We start from the raw sequence: 18,645 nt of genomic DNA on the forward strand, positions 1-18,645 counted from the left end.
ATACAAAATCTTACGTGTCAGGCACCACGAGATTTAACATGACTATCCACTCTAACTTATATGTCACTAGCCTGGGTAGTGGGCCTTTTACCTCATAGTAACATCCCACCCAACCTACAAACAGGAGATCCAGCAACCAGCACAACAGCAATATCCAAAGTATGAAGAGTAGTAAAATGAAATGAATGCAATGAGAAAGTGAAACATAAAGAAGTAAACACCCAATGAAAAGGAATCAAACAAGAGCTAGGACTGACTTGCTTAGGGATAGTCCCCAGCTGATTTGCCAGCTGTCGCATCTTGGAGAAACGCGCACATGAAACAGAGTCGCCACCAATGATATTTATCCCAAGATGGGAAAGGAATCACTTAGTAAACCTAAAAAGGGATGAATCTTATGGTCTCACAACCAATAGATGGGTAAGGGAGTCGATTACGAAAGGGGAAGGTATTGTCGCCTCTTGTGTTTGTAGTACTCTACAGGATCCACTCTAGTTACTCTAATCAAAAGGGTGTGTTTATTCTAAAACATACTGACTAAAGGGAATGCATGCAAATGGATAAGTTACTTACAAAATAAAAAAAAAGTTTTTTATTATTGCGCTCGCTTAGGTCTTGCAACCTAATGCCTACGTATCAAAAAAGAATCAGAGCACCGTAGTTGTTCTCAAATTTTTTGATTTGTTGGTGCTTTTTATGGGTAACCACCCTTATTGAAAATTTTCATAAGAAAAATCCAAGTGGCAAAAGAAGTTTGATTGGTTGAGTATTTTTGTTGAAAGAATACATCAAATGATCCATCCAAAGTAGGAGGTATCTGAGTACTTCTCTCTTATTGTTGAAAGGATTCAAATAACATTAGCATGTTTTTGGATTTTGATTAAGAAAGGTTTTTGTATTAGAATGAATGCAAAAGAGAAATGGAAAACCTAAGAGAATTCTCAAGATAAACCCTAATGTTGGCATGCAATAGTGGTCCTAAAGAAAGGATAAGAGGGAAGCATCTGCCTGAGTTATCATGAAAAGATTGACCTAGGGTTAAGGATCAAAGGGGGTCTACCTAATGTTGTCATGCTTGATTAACAAACCTAAGGCCTACTTTGGTTCAAACTTGACCAAGAATGAACCAAAGAAATCCTAAAGGGAACATGTTGTTCACACAAGGGAAAGAGATGAAATAAGAAGACAACTCCATATCAAGTCATGGTGAAAATAGAAACAAATTCACAAAGTAAGCCATGTCAAGTTATCGTAAAAGAAAAACAGTTAGCCATCCATATCATGTCATTGGAGGGGGGAGATAAAAGAATATAAAGGCCAAGCAATCCATATCAAGTCATGGAATAATAGATAGAAGGTAGAGAGAGAAATCCATATCATGTCATGGAACAAAAAGATATAAACTAAACAAAACATATTAAGTCATGGAAGAATAGATGAAATATGAATAGAGTAATCCATATCAAGTCATGGAAGAAGGATACAAGAAAATGAAAAGTTATAAAATCAAAATGAGCAACAACATCACATCCAAATAAACATAAGGACATGTCTTACTTCTGAAGGTCATGTATACATGATTTAAGCACCAAAGTATACAAACAACATGTAAATTTGTAAAGAGAAAATAAACACAGGGGTGGATAATTCAGACATAGCCAAGGACATAGTATAGGATTTTGAGATAAAATCAAAGCATCAATATATAAATAAACTCAATATATCACAAAGATACCATATCAAAACATACTCAAAGGTTAAGATAGGTAATAGTCAAATTCAAAACCTAGCCATGCTCCTAAGGCTAATGAACTTCAATCAAGTATAGATGAAATAAAATCATGGGAAAATGGTATCAAACTAAAAAAGTAAGAAATATGGAATATTGAACTTCACATATAAGTCAATTCAAGCATCATGAATGAATCACATAAGTTATGCTTCAAGATAGGCAACCAATCACATAAATTCAAAGAAGCATGAGTAACAAGTAATCAAATAATGAAGGTACACACATGACATCAAAGGGTGTTGTGACTTGTATAATAAGTTAACTCAAGATGTGGTTCAAGAATAACAAGGCAAGTCACTAAAACTTCACACACACATCAAAGCTAAATAACTTGATAAATAAGTAAAGATATCATCCTAGAAAGGAATCCCTTATAAAAAGAAATCAGCAAGATAAACAAAGATTAAGATATAGATGCTTATGGGTCATGGGACAATAACAAATTACTCTTCAAAGCATCAAATAAAACTCCCCTAACTTCAAGAGGTACCAACAGACAAACATACTTAAAGTTCATGTATAACCAGCAAGTCAAAAGATGGACATTGTCCCAGCAAGGAGTCATTTGTCCAACCAAAGTAAAAAGACAATGTAAAATGGAATTGAGACATAAATAAGGGAAATAAACATCAAACTACACACAAAAAATGGATCCTAAACTCCTAAGAGCTTCATCATCTACTAGACTCAAAACTAGGTCAAGGAAAATAAGAATGTAGCTCCTAATGTCTCATCATGATGAATGGCAATGGAATACCATTCAAAGAATCATAAGAGCAAAGTTTAAGGATGCCAAGACCAAGGAAATCAGAAGTGTAAACTAGGGGAAATAAATCTAATTGGACTCATAACACTCAAATTGGAATGCACAAGACACAATCCAAACTATGATCTCAAAAGCAAACAAATAGAATTCAAGACAATCAATCAAAGGTACATCAATTGCAAATACTTAAAAGGGGCCACATGGACACATGGATGAAATTAAGACCTCTAAATGATGATGATTATGATGTCAAGAGATAATGAGAAAGATATCCCACATGGTTGCACAAGGGCATTCCAAAATAATTAACTAGATGCAAAGTATATCATAAAAGGAAGAGCTTGCTTGGATAAGTCAAGAAAAATGGTTAAAAGCATAGAAAAATTATGAAAATTTGTGCATAGCAAGATGAAACCATAACCTAAAATGTCCCAAAGATCTCTCCAAAATTATGTACACAAGTGTTCAAACAAAGTTATCATTCAAGAAATTCATCAATGGTTGATCAAACCAAACCAACTTCAAGATAAGGCTAAAAAATAATCTAAAATTAATAACCTTTAAGTCAATTGAAAACCTAAATGGCCTATGTTCATGTGTCTAAAAGTGTACAAAATAATAGGTCAAGATTCAAGTGGGAAAATCAATAACCAACCCCTAATTAACAAATTGAATTAATTAAAACCAAATAAATACATTAATCAAAATAAATATTTAAAATAAATCAAAAATTAAAAGTTAAAATATGGAAAAATAAATAAAACTAAAAACAACAACTATGAATTAATTGGGAATTTTTGACATAAAGGAAGTAATTTAAATAAATTAGGAAAATAAAAACTAAATTAAATAAGTGAAAATGGCAAGGGGTGCATAAGTAGAAATGAAATGAACTGAATCCAAATGAAACACGCTCATGGGCCCAAAAAAGGGGGGTAGTAGGAGCAAACGCGCTTGGGCTAGACTCCAAACCCATCCAAAAAAACGGTTTTTGAAGCGTGACAAATTAAAAAGAAAATGGAATGTACAAAATATATGTGAACATGACCTCAATCGGTCATGTTCCACTTAAATCACTAGCGGACAAAAACGAGACCCAACCAATCGCAATCTGCCAGCATTTCGTCCCTAACCTCTGGCCATGCAAATACAAACCCTAATCTCGATTCCAATAGGTTCACTTCCAATCCAAATAACTCCTCCCACAGTGCATAAAAATGAATGGAATAAAAAAACAAAATGGAGATCCCGTGGAGTACTACAACAATATTCCAAACAAGACTTAAAAACATGGTTTAATCTGGGAGAAATATGGTATTACATTTTAAGAAAACACATTGCTACAAGAATTTCAGCAAACTTAAGCATCACATATTCAATTACTCAGATGAAAATAACATGTTGGGCTAGCTTCAAGCATTATTCTTAAACAGTTCATGACGTGTGCATATTAAAAATAAAGGAGGTGCAGTGAGAAGATGACTTACCTAGTGGAAAAGATACACTGCTTCTTGATCTTGAAAGAGTTGCAGAAACAAAGCAAATGAAGTTTTGTCTTCTTCTGGAAACCAAAATGATGATGAGTGAGTAGTGAAGATTAACTCAGAAATAAAGTGTGAAAACCTCAAGTTTTATGCTACAGCTTCCGAGTTTTCTTTGCTCAATAATCTTCTCCCATTCACTATTAGGTTAAAGTTTGCTTAAATATCTTGCCATGATGATGTGTTATGCATTGCCTTTGGACAAATCCGTTGGAGGGAAAGTTGGACAGCTTATGCAAAAATAAGTTTGGTATGCAATGATGCATTTTGATCTTTTGGATTGTGTGATTTGTGTCGTTTTTGGCAGCATGATATGGAATGAGGGGGCTTAAAGTTATGACTCAGTGGAGACAAATGAATGAATGTGAAACACCCCACTTTCCACAACCATATCGTGAGCTATGATGATTCAAATGCTTCAATCTTGGTACCTCCTTAAATCTTGGAGGAAGGAGAACAAAATTCAAGTTAAGGCCAACATGATTTGGATTCTTAATCATAGAGAAAATTGGCAATGAAGATAGCTGCTTATTAACACCAAACTTGCCAAAAATAGCAAGTTTCTAAAACCCTATTTTCCAATTTAAGCAACTTTCCATAATTCTTGATTTTTGATGAATCTCTTGACTTTTTCTTGACCAAATTTCAACCATAGACAATATTTGACTTGTGGAACACAATATTGACCAAAAAATCAAAAGTTGACTTTTTTACCTGCTCAATTGACTTTTCTCTAATTGAATTAAACCAATAATCACCTGAGTAATTGAACCTCTTATGAATGGGATTGATGGAAAATTTTCTACACATAGACACTTAGGGACACATAGAATACCATGGAATAAAGTATTGCTCAAAAAGTCAGAAATAAACTGATTTAATTACAAACCCTAATTTTAGTCAAAAATGATAAGATAAGAGTGCACATCTTCAAAACCTTGATTCTTCTAGAGAAAGTGGACACACCTTGGAACAAAGATCTCTTGCATGAAAATATAATGAATATGATCCAAAATTGGTTTATGAGTATGCCACATACTAATATAATCAATACTTATAGCTCAGGGACCAAGAAATAGGAGAGTGTGATCCACTCCCATTTTCTTGCAATTCTCATTCAACTGATGGAGTAATGGGCCATTTAAGATATCTTAGGGCATGAGGAAACCCTTGTAGATTGAATGATCATGAAGTTTAGGATATCTCACCCTCCTTGTATTTATTGTCATTGTTCTCCCTTCTAAAGTTTGAAGAAGGTCACAAGAGAGATGCCTTAACTTCATAACCATAGAACCAATGATATTCATGAATCTATATGATGATAAAACATAAGCCAACTATGGTAAAAAAGAAGAGGGTAAATTTTGGGGTACAATAGCTGCCCCTATTTAATCTTCTTGCACTTGAGAGGTTGAAAAAACGGCATTTTTCAAACTTTCAAGGTGGGAGAGGATTGAATACCCAAAGACCCAAAATTTTGCACTCTGGAAAAGAGGAAAGAAGATTAGTAAGCAAGTCTGGACTTTATCATGTAAGTGAACAAGAATTTTTAATCACAAAGACTGTCAACTAATCGGGCTAGTTTGTGAATAAAAGATGTCGCACCAGAGAAGAACTGGGTCACCAACAAAGATTACCAGGATAAAATTATATTTAACAATCATGAAGACTACCAAGCTAAATGGGCATGTCTGTGGACATAAGATGTTGCGCCGGGAAAGAACTGGATCACCAACAAAGATTACCATGATAGAACTGGATTTAACAATCATGAAGACTACCAAGCTAAACGGGTATGTCTGTGGACAGAAGATGTTGCACCAGGAAAAAATTGGATCATCAACAAAGATTACCAGGATAGAACTAGATTTAACAATCACGGAGACTACCAAGCTAAGCGGGTATGTCTATGGACAGACGATGTTGCGCCAGTAAAGAATTGGATCACCCACAAATATTACTAGGATAAAACTGGATTTAACAATCACGCAGACTACCAAGCTAAACGGGTATGTCTATGGACAGAAGATGTTGCGCCAGAATAGAACTGGATCACCAATAAAGATTACCAGGATAGAACTGGATTTTGGTCGGTAAAGCCAAATGAATCTTGTAAGGATAAAAAGAAACTAGGGATATACCAAGGGATTGATAACTTGGCAGGGGACGCAAGGAAAACATCATTGGCTTATGTTATGATGCATGTTTGAATTTTTCAATGGCGTAATGCTCCATGATTGGGAATGCTACGCAATTTTATAGATGTGGTATAGTGATGCATGATTTTATATGAGAATAGATAAAACCACAAAAATTTTGTTGAAGACAGATCTCTGAAATATCTAGAACTTTGCGGGGAGGAGTTCTGCAAAAATAAATTACAAACCCAGCGGGCTCTTGCTGGAAATGAGGTGAACTTTGCACCGGAAAGAAATATCCCTTATGCTGGAGACATGAGAAATCTTGACCAATAAGTCTAAAAAATGCAACCCTACTGGGAAATGAGGAAGCATTGCTTTGGGGAATATACAACCTTCAATAAGCACAACTGTTGGGGGAAACATAACAAAATTAAGATTCACCATTGTTGATTCTTGCTTTCATACCGGCATGTCGTATATCTGCGGGTGAACATCCCTTTTGTAATACACATTACAACCAAAATGTCCCAGGTGTTGCATGACTACTTTTTCTATCATCCCGTCCACACACAAAATCACAAGCACATTCAAATGTATTTTATCATATTATGTGAAGCCCGGAATTTCCAAATGCAATGATTATGAAAAAAATCGGATGTTTTTACAAACAAAAACAGATAAAAGAAAAATAAAGAACACATTTTAAATGAAAAGAAACCTTTATTGATTGAGAATTCTCCTGTAAATAGGCCTTTACATTGGGAGACAATTCCTAGGAAGAGGTAATTGCAAAAAACTAAAACTAAAAAAAAAGTATTACAAGAATGGCAATGTGAAATATGGATTCCCATCAGATTCCGATTCTGCTATAATTTTTATGACCTTAACGATCTCATCCCTTTGCTTTCTCAAGAAAATGATTTGAACTGATTCATGCCCTTTGGGTTTCCAACTATAGTAGTATGACGAAATCAAACTTATCTGATATCAGACATAGTCATTCGCTTTGAATCCCTAACTTTTGCCTGGATCGCCCTTTCAGGTTTTCGATCCACCGGGATAACCTTTTTTTGCCTAAGCTTCCCTTTTGAGTTTTCAACTTAGTGGGTATACTCAATATTTTTATTTTTATCTCTAATTTTTTTCCCGAACCTTCTTATTCATTTTTTCGGTTCACCGGGATGCCCATTGTTTCCTAAGCCGTCGACTTAATGGGTCCTTTTTATGTGAAGTATTTTTTGACTACGTCTGCATTCACAACGAGTGGAAAATCCTCACCATCCATAGTAGTGAGCATCATGGCTCTGCTAGAGAAAATTTTCCTTATCACATATGGCCCTTCATAATTCGGAGTCCACTTGCCCCTGGGATCAGACTGAGGAAGAATAATTCTTTTCAAAACAAGGTCACCAGCTTGGTAATTCTAAGGACGAACTCTTTGATCAAATGCCTTCTTCATTCGCTTTTGATATAGTTGCTCATGGCAGACATCATCCATTCTTTTCTCTTCAATGAGGTTCAACTGATAAAATATATTTTGCACCCATTCAGTCTCGTCAAGTTTTACATCTGTCATAAACCTTAAGGAAGGGAATTCCACTTCGACAGGTAAAACGGCCTTCATGCCATATACCAATGAAAACAGAGTTTCCCCAGTTGAGGTAAGTACCAAAGTTCGGTAACCGTGCAGAGTGAAAGGAAACATCTCATTCCAGTCTTTATAGGTTACCATCATCTTTTGCACTATCTTCTTTATGTTCTTATTGGTTGCCTCCAATGCTCCATTCATCTCGGGCGGTAAGGAGAGGAATTATGATGTTGAATCTTGAAACTCTTGCACAACTCTGTCATCATCTTGTTGTTGAGATTGGACTCATTGTCTGTTATGATCTTCTTGGGGATCCCATAACGATAAATGATATTGTGCTTGATAAAGCGAGCAACCACCTGCTTAGTTATGTTGGCGTATGAGGCAGCTTCCATCCATTTGGTGAAGTAATCAATAGCTACTAGAATGAAGCGATGTCCATTTGAAGCGGTAGGCTCAATATGTCCGATCATATCGATACCCCACATTGTGAAAAGCCACGGAGAAGTAAGAACATTCAAAGTCATAGGAGGAATATGCACTTTATCAGTGTAAATTTGGCATTTATGACATGAATTGGCATGAAGGTGGCAGTCAGTCTCTATAGTCATCCAATAATAGCCTGCTCTTAGAATCCCTTTCGCCATGGCATGGCCACTGGAGTGTGTTCCAAATGAACCCTTATGAATCTCTTTAATAATTCTGCCTGCTTTGTGTCTATCCACGCATCTGAGCAGAACAGAGTCATGATTCCTCTTATACAATACGTCACCACTTAAGAAAAACCGGGCAGGTAGTTTCCTTAATGTTTTCTTGTCGGGGATAGTCGCATCCTCCGGGTATTCTTGTTTCTCCAAGTATTTCTTGATATCATAAAATTAGGGCTTATCATCCTGAACTTCATCATTACTATAACAAAAAGCTGGCTCATCCAACCTCATAATGCTGATGGAGGGGGCTTTGTTTTCCCATTTGACTTTGAACATTGACGCTAGAGTGGCCAGCGCGTCTTCCAAATGATTCTCTTCTCTTGGAATATGGTTGAATGTGATCTCTTCAAATTATGGAATCAACTTCATCACATGTTCTCAGTATGGAATGAAATTTGGAAGCCGAGTCTCCCAATCTCCATTAATTTGGCTAATAACCAGGGTAAAATCTCCATATACCTCAAGATACTTGATTCTCAAACCAATAGTAGCTTCAATTCCATAGATGCAAGCTTTATATTTAGCCATGTTATTTGTGCAAAAAAAAACATATTCTGGCAGTGAAAGGAATGTGAAAACCCGTGGGAGAAGTAATGACAACTCCCACGCCATTTCCTAAAGCATTTGAAGCATCGTCGAACACGAACGTTCATCACGATCCTGGTTGTGGGCCTTCATCTGGGTACAGTCCGTTGTAATAGTCATTGAGAAATAACATGTCTTCATCGGGAAACTCGAACTTCATCGGCTGGTAATCTTCCATGGGCTGATGGGCGAGGTAGTAAGCAATTATACTACTCTTGATGGCTTCTTAGTCGTATACTGGATATCATATTTTGTTAAAATCATTTTCCAACAAGCAACCCTCCCTGTGAGAGCAGGCTTCTCAAAAATATACTTGATCGGGTCCATCTTCGAAATCAAAAGAGTAGTGTGGGTTAACATGTATTGTCTTAGTCGGCGAGCAACCCACGCTAGAGAGCATCAAGTTTTCTCAAGCAGTGAATATTTGATTTCAAAGTTGGTAAACTTTTTGCTCAGGTAGTATATTGCATGCTCTTTTCGGCCAGACTCGTCATGTTGGCCTAATACACATCCCATCACCTCGTCGAGGACAGTGAGATACATGATCAAGGGTCTACCCTCTATTGGAGGCATAATAACTGGATGTTCTTACAAGTACTCTTTTATTTTCTCGAATACCTTTTGACAATTATCGTTCCACACTACTGCCTGATCCTTTCGTAACAACTTGAAAATTGGTTCACGTGTAGCTGTAAGATTGGAGATAAACCTAGCAATGTAATTCAACCTCCCTAAGAACCCACACACTTATTTTTCGGTTCTTGGCTCATGCATCTCTTGAATCGTTTTGTCTTCGCAGGGTCAACCTCAATTCCTCTTTCACTGATCAAAAAGCCAAGTAACTTACCAGACCTTACTCCAAAAGTACACTTGTTGGGATTTAGCCTTAGCCTGAACTTCCTCAATCTTTCAAAAAAAATCCGCAAGTTGATTAAATATTCTTCCTCTGTATGGGATTTAACAATCATATCATCCATGTAGCACTCAATCTCTTTATGGATCATGTCATGAAATAGGGTTACCATTGCATGTTGGTAAGTTGCCCCTGTGTTCTTCAAACCGAAAGGCATAACTTTGTAACAAAAGGTTCCCCAAGGCGTAATAAATATGGTCTTCTTCATGTCTTCTAGAGCCATTTTTATCTGGTTATAACCGGAGAAGTCGTCCATGAAATAAAATACTGAGAATTGCGAAGTGTTGTTATCAAATATATCAATGCGAAGGAGCGGAAAGTCATCCTTAGGACTTGCTCTGTTCAAATCCTGGTAATCAGCACACATTCATACCTTACCATCTTTTTTAGGCACTGGAACGATCTTAGCTACCCACGAAGGATAAGAAGTAACTGCAAGAAAACCTGCATCAAATTGCTTTTGCACTTCATCTTTGATCTTTTTAGACATATCAGGACACGTTCTTCGAAGCTTCTACTTAACAGGTGGACACTCTTCTTTCAAAGGTAGCATATGCACCATAATATTTGCATCTATCATCGACATGTCTTGATAGGACCAAGCAAACATTTTGATAAATGCTCGCAGCATGTTTGTCATACCCCAATTTTGACCCTGAATCAATACATTTATCATAACATTAACATCATATGCATAGCATAACATGCATTTCCTCTTGCATAATGCCTAAAATGTCAATAAGAATAATTTTTTGGATTTACAAACAGACCGGTCAAACTGATTCTCAAATGTATGTGAAATTAGCTGGCAAAAAAATTCCAAATCAAGCTTGCAAACATCAGTTTTATTAATTTGTGTTTAGTGTAGTTTAACCTGGTATGCTTGATTTTTTTATTTTTTTGGCTGATTTTCCGGTCACAATTTGATCCGTCTGAGCGTTTTAACCAGTAATTTTTTATTTCAAAATTTGACAAAACCTTGTATGTTTCCGAGAAGTTTATTTCGTGATGATCATTTTGGTGCATTCAATTTATTTATTTTGGCACTTTTGCATCCAATTTTTATTTATTTTGAGTCAGTTTATTTTTATTGTTTTGTCAAAATATCCTAAATAATTAAATAGAGTTAACTGTATTTTTGTGTTGATTTTATTGTAATTATTTTTTAGTGTTTAATTTTTAGTTTTAATTAGTTTTAATTGTTTTTGTCTCTAATAACACCCAATAAGGGCATTGTTGGCATTTAAAAAATTAGAAAAACCCTACTAGTCACCATATATATAGTTACACTTGGCATTGAAAGAGGGGGAATCAATTGACCAACTTAACCTATCAGCCACCTTAATCTCCAACATATCTCTCATCCTAATGTCTCTCTTTTTCAATAAAACCTCACTTAAAAAAAATGAAAAATGATAGAACCAATCACCTTCATACTATATCCAACATTTTCACTCACACTCTCAAACAATCAAACACCATAACACATTACATCCCAATAAAGAAACTTCCCTCTGCAATTATTTCAGGAGGACTTATCCATATTTCTCTTGGCCAATAAAAGCATAATAGTAGCGCACCTATATGGGTGGATCCGACCCTCTGTTTCACATTTGGACGAGGAAATAAAAAGAGAAAAGCTGAGGTTTGGTGTTCTTCTTTAATGCAACCTGCATTTCTTGAATGACTTTCTTTTCTTATTAACCATAAAAACCTTCACTACTATTTTATTTCCCTTTCTTCTTCCACCATCTCCAACAATAACACCTTCTTCATCACAACTTTTACACACCCTATAACGACTGCATGACCTCTAGTACCGTAACACTTTACTCTCATTTTCATAAACACCACGACCTGCATATTTTCACAAACACAAACCTCTCTCCATTTTCATGCAACCATTTGAAAAAACCATAACCTTTTCTTCATTAAACAACACCATTACTAACCTTCACTCAACCATCTTAAAATCATAACCATTCCAACATAAACTCTCATCTTCATCACAAATCAAAACCTGTTATCATGAAACAATACCAACAATAACATATCATAACACCAAATAAACCAAAACCATACCCCTTATTCCTCTTCACACCCGCTACAATGTACGTACTATCACCATAACCGTTTGAAACCCAAGAAAGACACCGCTCGCGAACAACTGCGTATAACAAATCCAACGAACCTTCTCCTCCTTACGATTTCCGATCGAGAACCATCATCATCGTCGGCTTATCACCTCCGGTCAAGCTCCATTGGCCACGCCAAAACACCCTTTAAACCTCCTCTATTACAAACACCATCACTATTCACCTTGTTTTTCGCCGACAATGAACAAACTTCCATAACTCACATAAAACCATATATTTTCCATCCAGAAACACCATCAGACGCACATGCCTCCAATCTAGCCACCATAATTTCGGTAATCATCTCCTCACGTTGGCCACACGTTAACTCATGAACGACGATCCGCCATGAAATCTATGTGAGAACTTTTCCTTCTCATTTTATCCTTTTTTGTGTGCTTGTTGTTGGAAGTGTTAGCTTAGGTGTTATTTGATGATTTAAGGAAATAAGATTTTAAGGTTTTGAATGAATAAGAGAACACTGTTGGATTTCCAAGTGAAAGAAGAAGAGCATGGTTCGTTGGTTTCTAAAATGAAAAAAAAATATGTTTTGTTTTTTTATCCTTGCCACATGTCAAGAGGCTATTGGAGATTTTTAAATTTTAAAATAGTTTCATGCTCTCCAAAGTGTACCGACATTACTTCTACAGCAGGCCATTTATTCTTGTCATTTCTTTTAAAGCATTGTTATTCTTACACCATTTCCTACACCAAATACTTACACTGCATATACTATTCATCGTATTTATACTGTGAATAGTGTATTTTAAAAATAAAATAATATATTTATAAATAGTATGTGAACAGTACATAAACAGTACACGTGAATAGTGTCTATGAACGGTGCATATGAACAGTGACTTAAAATAGTGAAAAAAATTGGTTAATTAAATGTAAAAAATTGGTTAATTAAATGTAAAAAATTGGTTAATTAAGTGACAAAGTTAGTTAATAAACGTTCAGATATTCAAAATCTTTTTTAGTGATAAACCAAAGTTGGTTAATGAGAAGTAAAAGGTTGGCTAACGAAACTATGAAATTGGTTAATAAACGTCCAGACATTAAAAATAATTTTTTCAGCCACCAAAATTGGTTAATATAAGTTATGAAGTTGGTTAAAAAAATTATGAAATTGGTTAATAAACATTCAGATAATAAAAAATAATATTTTTTTTTATATTTTTTAAAAAATAATATATTATTATAATATTTTACTGTTCACCGTATTGTTGAACAGTAAAATATGGTGTAGGTGTAGAATATGGTGTAAGAATATCATTTTTCTTTCTTTTATAAACACATGTCTTGCCATGTGTCATATATGGATGGGTTGTTGTTAGAATTTAAAAATTGATCCAATATACATACACAAGGATATCACTGCTCCTCCACATACATTAGCATAGTTATTTCTTACTTTTATTTATTCATTATTTTTTAATTTAAATTTAAATTAGGGTTGTAGTATTTTACTTGGACTAGGCCCAATTGAATTTTGTTGATGACACCCCATGTTCATTCCATGTTCATCATGCACCCTTATGTGTTGTAATCCCTTATTTATTTATTTTCTATTTTTTATTTGATTAATTTAATTATTATACTTAATTAATTGTTTATTTATTGATAATGAGATTTAACTGTTTAATCGATTTCATTTGTGTTTAGTCGATTAATTTTGTAATTTCTCTATCCGTGTCCAGTTTGTCGCTCATATAAACAATCATACTCATTAACTTCACAAACATTTCAATTTCAATTCAAATTATGTCTCAACTAATATGAAGAAAACCTCGATCAACATCAATTTATTTTTCTTAAAATCAAACGCAATATTAAAACCTTTATTTTTCAAATAACTCGAAAGAAGAGGACTGTTGGAATCTAGCATTCTAGCATAACCCTCGAATGATCGGTCTCGAGCCACGCGTTTTAGGTTAATTGTTCATTCCTTTCTTTCATTTCTTAAAACATATTAATTAACTTGGACAAAATAAGGGACGTTGGAGTCAAGCATTATGGCGCAAGTCTTTGAACAATTGATTCTTATCAAGCATTCGTTGTCCATCAAACAATTTTCTCAATTAATTCGAATGAAAAAAGATCATTGGAATCTAGCATTCTGGTGAAACCCCAAATGATTGATCTCGAGGCTTATGTCTCGTTCTCACCAAATGCTCATCATTCACCTATAAAAATATTCAACCAATCAAACTATTTTTTCGCTGCTGTGCGATCTCAAAAACCTTTTTAAAACGAAAGACGTCTTGTCTTAAGATGATGCAAAGCAATGCTTCATCCATAATTGTTGAGTTGAGATAAGTGACGTTTTTCCGAATGTAGATGTGTACATCCATTCCATGTAATGTATATGTCCGCTCCTCATCTGTTTTTGGTAAAACAATATTTCTCATCTATTAATACAAGATAGCTTTTGCTAAAATCGACCAACAAACAAACATTTTCTACCTAGAACTACGTAAGCCTTTAATTCTCTATTGTACCCGGCGATATGTAGGAGCAGGATTGCAAAATCTTGTCAGGCCCATTAGAAAAAAAGTTAGGTTTAGTCTCTTTAAACCCCCCCCCCCCCAATAATAAAAACATTTTTAGGTCCCTTTCTCATTGATACAAATTCAAAAATATTTCTCTTCTCTTTTTTTTATCCCAAATAAGTAGAAGATTAGAAACTAACATGAGCTAACATTTAAATCGAAACTAACTAAATGGTTCCCGTTGAGTACAACGGACTTGAGGGGTGCTAATATCTTCCTCTTGCGTAATCGACTTCCGAATCCTAATATTGATTGCGATGACCATATCTTATCCTTTCTTTTAGAGGTTTTATCGATATTTTCCCTTTCCCTATTTGAGAATAAATAAAGTTCAGTGGCGACTATGTTCAATCTATCCCGCGAGCGTGCGATTGCACTTCATTAAGTCGTACTCTCATTTTTCGAGGTGCGACAATGTCGACCAACCTTGTCTTCACACTTTCTTCCAAAGAAGACCCTACTCTGACCTCTTTCACGTTGTCCTCAGTTCCCAAATTCACAACCTCGATGTCTTCTTGGTGTGATTGGATGACCTTTTCCTCTTGCCTTAATAATCTTATCAACTCTTCAGGGAGTTCACAATCTTAGTCACCTTCTCCGCTGGCTTGATAGATCGGATTGTCAAAGTCATACTGAGCGATAGCAGAATCATTATCAATGGGGTCCGAGGTGGACATGGATCTGCATTAATGATATTTTATGCTTTTTAGGAAAAGTGTGGTGAAAAGAAAATATTTCCATTTTAAAAAGGAAAGATAAAAAAAAATAGAAAGATAAAGATCAAAAGATTTGAATGCGAAAACGTCCTTTATTTTATGATACAAAAATTGCAAATGAAACAAGGTGGCCCTACATGATTCATTACGCCTTGGGTAGAGCGCATGAATTATTTAATGATAAAAGAAAAAAAATTACTCCTTATTGAGCGTGACTTGGGTGGCATCCTTTGTAGTCCAATTACGGAGTCTTTCACCTGGAACACTTGGCCGAATCCAGTTGTTAATGTCATAATCACTATCATCATCATCATCGATAGCATTGGCCTGATCATTATTGATAAATCCAGCACTTGCAAATCTCACCGGAGTGAGAACTTTTAGAGCTTGGGGAGCTTCAGGAGCTACGTCTTGCTGGGACTTACTGAAACCGAGGCCCAATTTGTTAAATTTCAAAGGAAGATCTAACACACGACCCCAACCTTTGGGGTGACCATTCTCGACCACTGCTCTGGCATCCTTCAATGAAGACATGGAAACTATAGGCGTCTTATCCTCAGAACGAGGGGTTTTGATCATCTGAACTGCCTCAAATGCCTGAAACAGAGTTTTATGTACTTCCCCCTCAACCTCTACATATCGGAAAGATGTCAAATGACTCACCATGTACTCTTCCTCGCCACACACAGTAACAATCTTACTACCACTTGGGAATTTCATTTTCTGATGTAATGTAGACGTTACAGCACCTGCCCCATGAATCCACGGGCGTCCTAGCAAACAACAGTATGCGGGATGTATGTCCATGACGAAGAATGTCGCACCAAAACCATGTGGTCCAATTTTAACAGATAAGTCTACCTCACCAAAAATAGCTCTTAGAGACCCATCAAAAGCCTGGACTATCAAGTCGTGGGGGCGCAATTAAATTCTGACATAATCAATCTTCATTAGGGAAGACTTAGGTAGCATATTCAAGGATGATCTGGTGTCCACCAACACACGGGATAATGTAGTTCCTTTGCATTCCATAGAAATATGCAAGGCTTTATTATGATTGCGTCCTTCTGGAGGGAGATCAAAGTCTGTAAAACCCAAACCATTATCAACTGAAATACTGGCCACGACCCCTACTAGCTGGTTGACAATGATGTTTTACGGCACAAAAGCATAACTCAACAATTTTATCAGGGCATTCCATTGAGCTTTCGAACACAAAAACAAGGACAAGATTCAAATTTTAGACGACGTCTGGCTTAGATGATCTATCAATTTGTAGTCACTTTTTCTGATTAATCTTAATACCTCTTCAACTTCTTGAGATGAAGAAGTCTCGGGTACTACATTTGGAGCATTAACTTATACGGATCTTGATTTATCACCCACCACTTGTTTACCCTTGGCTCTTTCCAAGGCATCAACATTATCTTGGACGTTTTGTGGAGAAAATTCCCAACCACTTCTGGTAATTCTTCATGTACCGGCAAGGTTGTCAACATTCAAACTTGCGTATTCACTTGGTTCGTCTTTGAAAAGCTTCCCATCTCGCTTCACTCCATGGTAATAGACATCTAACCCATAATGCCAAGGTACGACATTCTCGCTGGAGTAAGGAATAGGACCAGGCAACGTGATTGTCAAGGGAGTAGGCCTAGCAGGCACTGGAATATTTGCAGGAGTATATGGAATGGAAATTACTGCCACCTCTTTATCTTCAACTTTCTCGTCTTTCACGATCTTATCTCACTATAGAATACCTTCATTGATTAAATTTTGAGTCCCAATCTTCATACTAACACATCCCTCGGGCTGATTCTGGCATTCACAACAATCTGGGAAATACCTAGGAAAAACTCCATTTTGGATCAGGTAACTCTTAACACACGGCAAAGGAGTAGACAATGGGTTTACATCCATGATTAAATTCAAATTCTCACCCTCTTCCACCATATTAACAGTAGGTCCTCCATGAACTGGCACCGGATTTTGAATAACATTAGGTACATTGTTTGGGGTGAACTGAATGGCCTCATAATCCAATAATTCTTTCACTTTGTATTTAAGGCCCCAACAATTCTCCACATTGTGGCCTATAGTACCAGAATGAAATTCGCAACGAGCATTAGGGTTATAACATGTATGGAGCCTCTCAGGAGTAGGTGGCATGCCCCTCAAATTAACCAACTTCAATTCCAATCAATCCTGGAGCACTTGAGAATAAGTCATTCGAAGTGGATCAAATACTTTCTCGATTCTGGTTTGTCTGGGCTGATTGTAATTACAACGAGGAGAGATTTTGTGTTGTTGTTGTTGTCGGTATTGTGGTTTTTGTTTCTGTTAAGGAGTTACGATGACTGGAATGGCCACATCATTCACCTGTGATTGTTGATGTGGATGGTGATATTGATAGTGTTGTTGATGTTACGGTTGGTATCGTTGCCTACCTCTGCCCCTCTGAGCATAAGCAGCGCTTGATTCACCCTCATTCTTCTTAAGATAACTACTGAACAACTTCTTACTAACTCCACTTCAAGAACTACCAGTATTGGATGACTGTATCTTACCCATTTTGAGACCAACTTTAATTCTCTCTCCAGCCATTACCAACTTGGAAAAAACAGTAGAAGTACTATCCACCATTCTGTCATAGTAAGGACCTTGCAAGGTACCCATGAACATGCCAACCAGTTCCCTCTCCATCAATGGAGGTTGAACTCTAGCAACTAGTTCACGTCATTTCTGAGTGTAATCCTTGAACGATTCATTCGGCCTCTGAGTTAGACTTTGTAATTGGGTCCTATTTAGTGCCATCTCAATATTGTATTGGTAGTGCTCCACAAATGCTTCCACCAAGTCCCTCTAGTTTCTGATGTATGTTCTGTCCAGATGCATATACTATTCCAAAGATGCCTCAGCTAGGCTATCCTGGAAAAAATGCATTAGCAACCTCTCATTTTCAGAATAAGCATACATCTTACGATAATACGCTCTAACATGTGTCTATGGACAAGTTGTACCAGTATATTTGTCGAAGACAGGAACCTTGAACTTAGGTGGAACCCTTATCCCTGGCACCAGTCCCAGGTCAGTAATGTCCATCCCTAAAACACCTTGTCCCTCTACAGCTTTCAATCTTTCTTCCAACAGACGATATTTTCTATCATCAGCATGAGCACTTATGTCACTGTTATGTATTGAATACA

The sequence above is a fragment of the Lathyrus oleraceus genome, chromosome 5, assembly GCF_024323335.1.
Source record: "Lathyrus oleraceus cultivar Zhongwan6 chromosome 5, CAAS_Psat_ZW6_1.0, whole genome shotgun sequence".
NCBI lineage: Eukaryota > Viridiplantae > Streptophyta > Magnoliopsida > Fabales > Fabaceae > Lathyrus > Lathyrus oleraceus.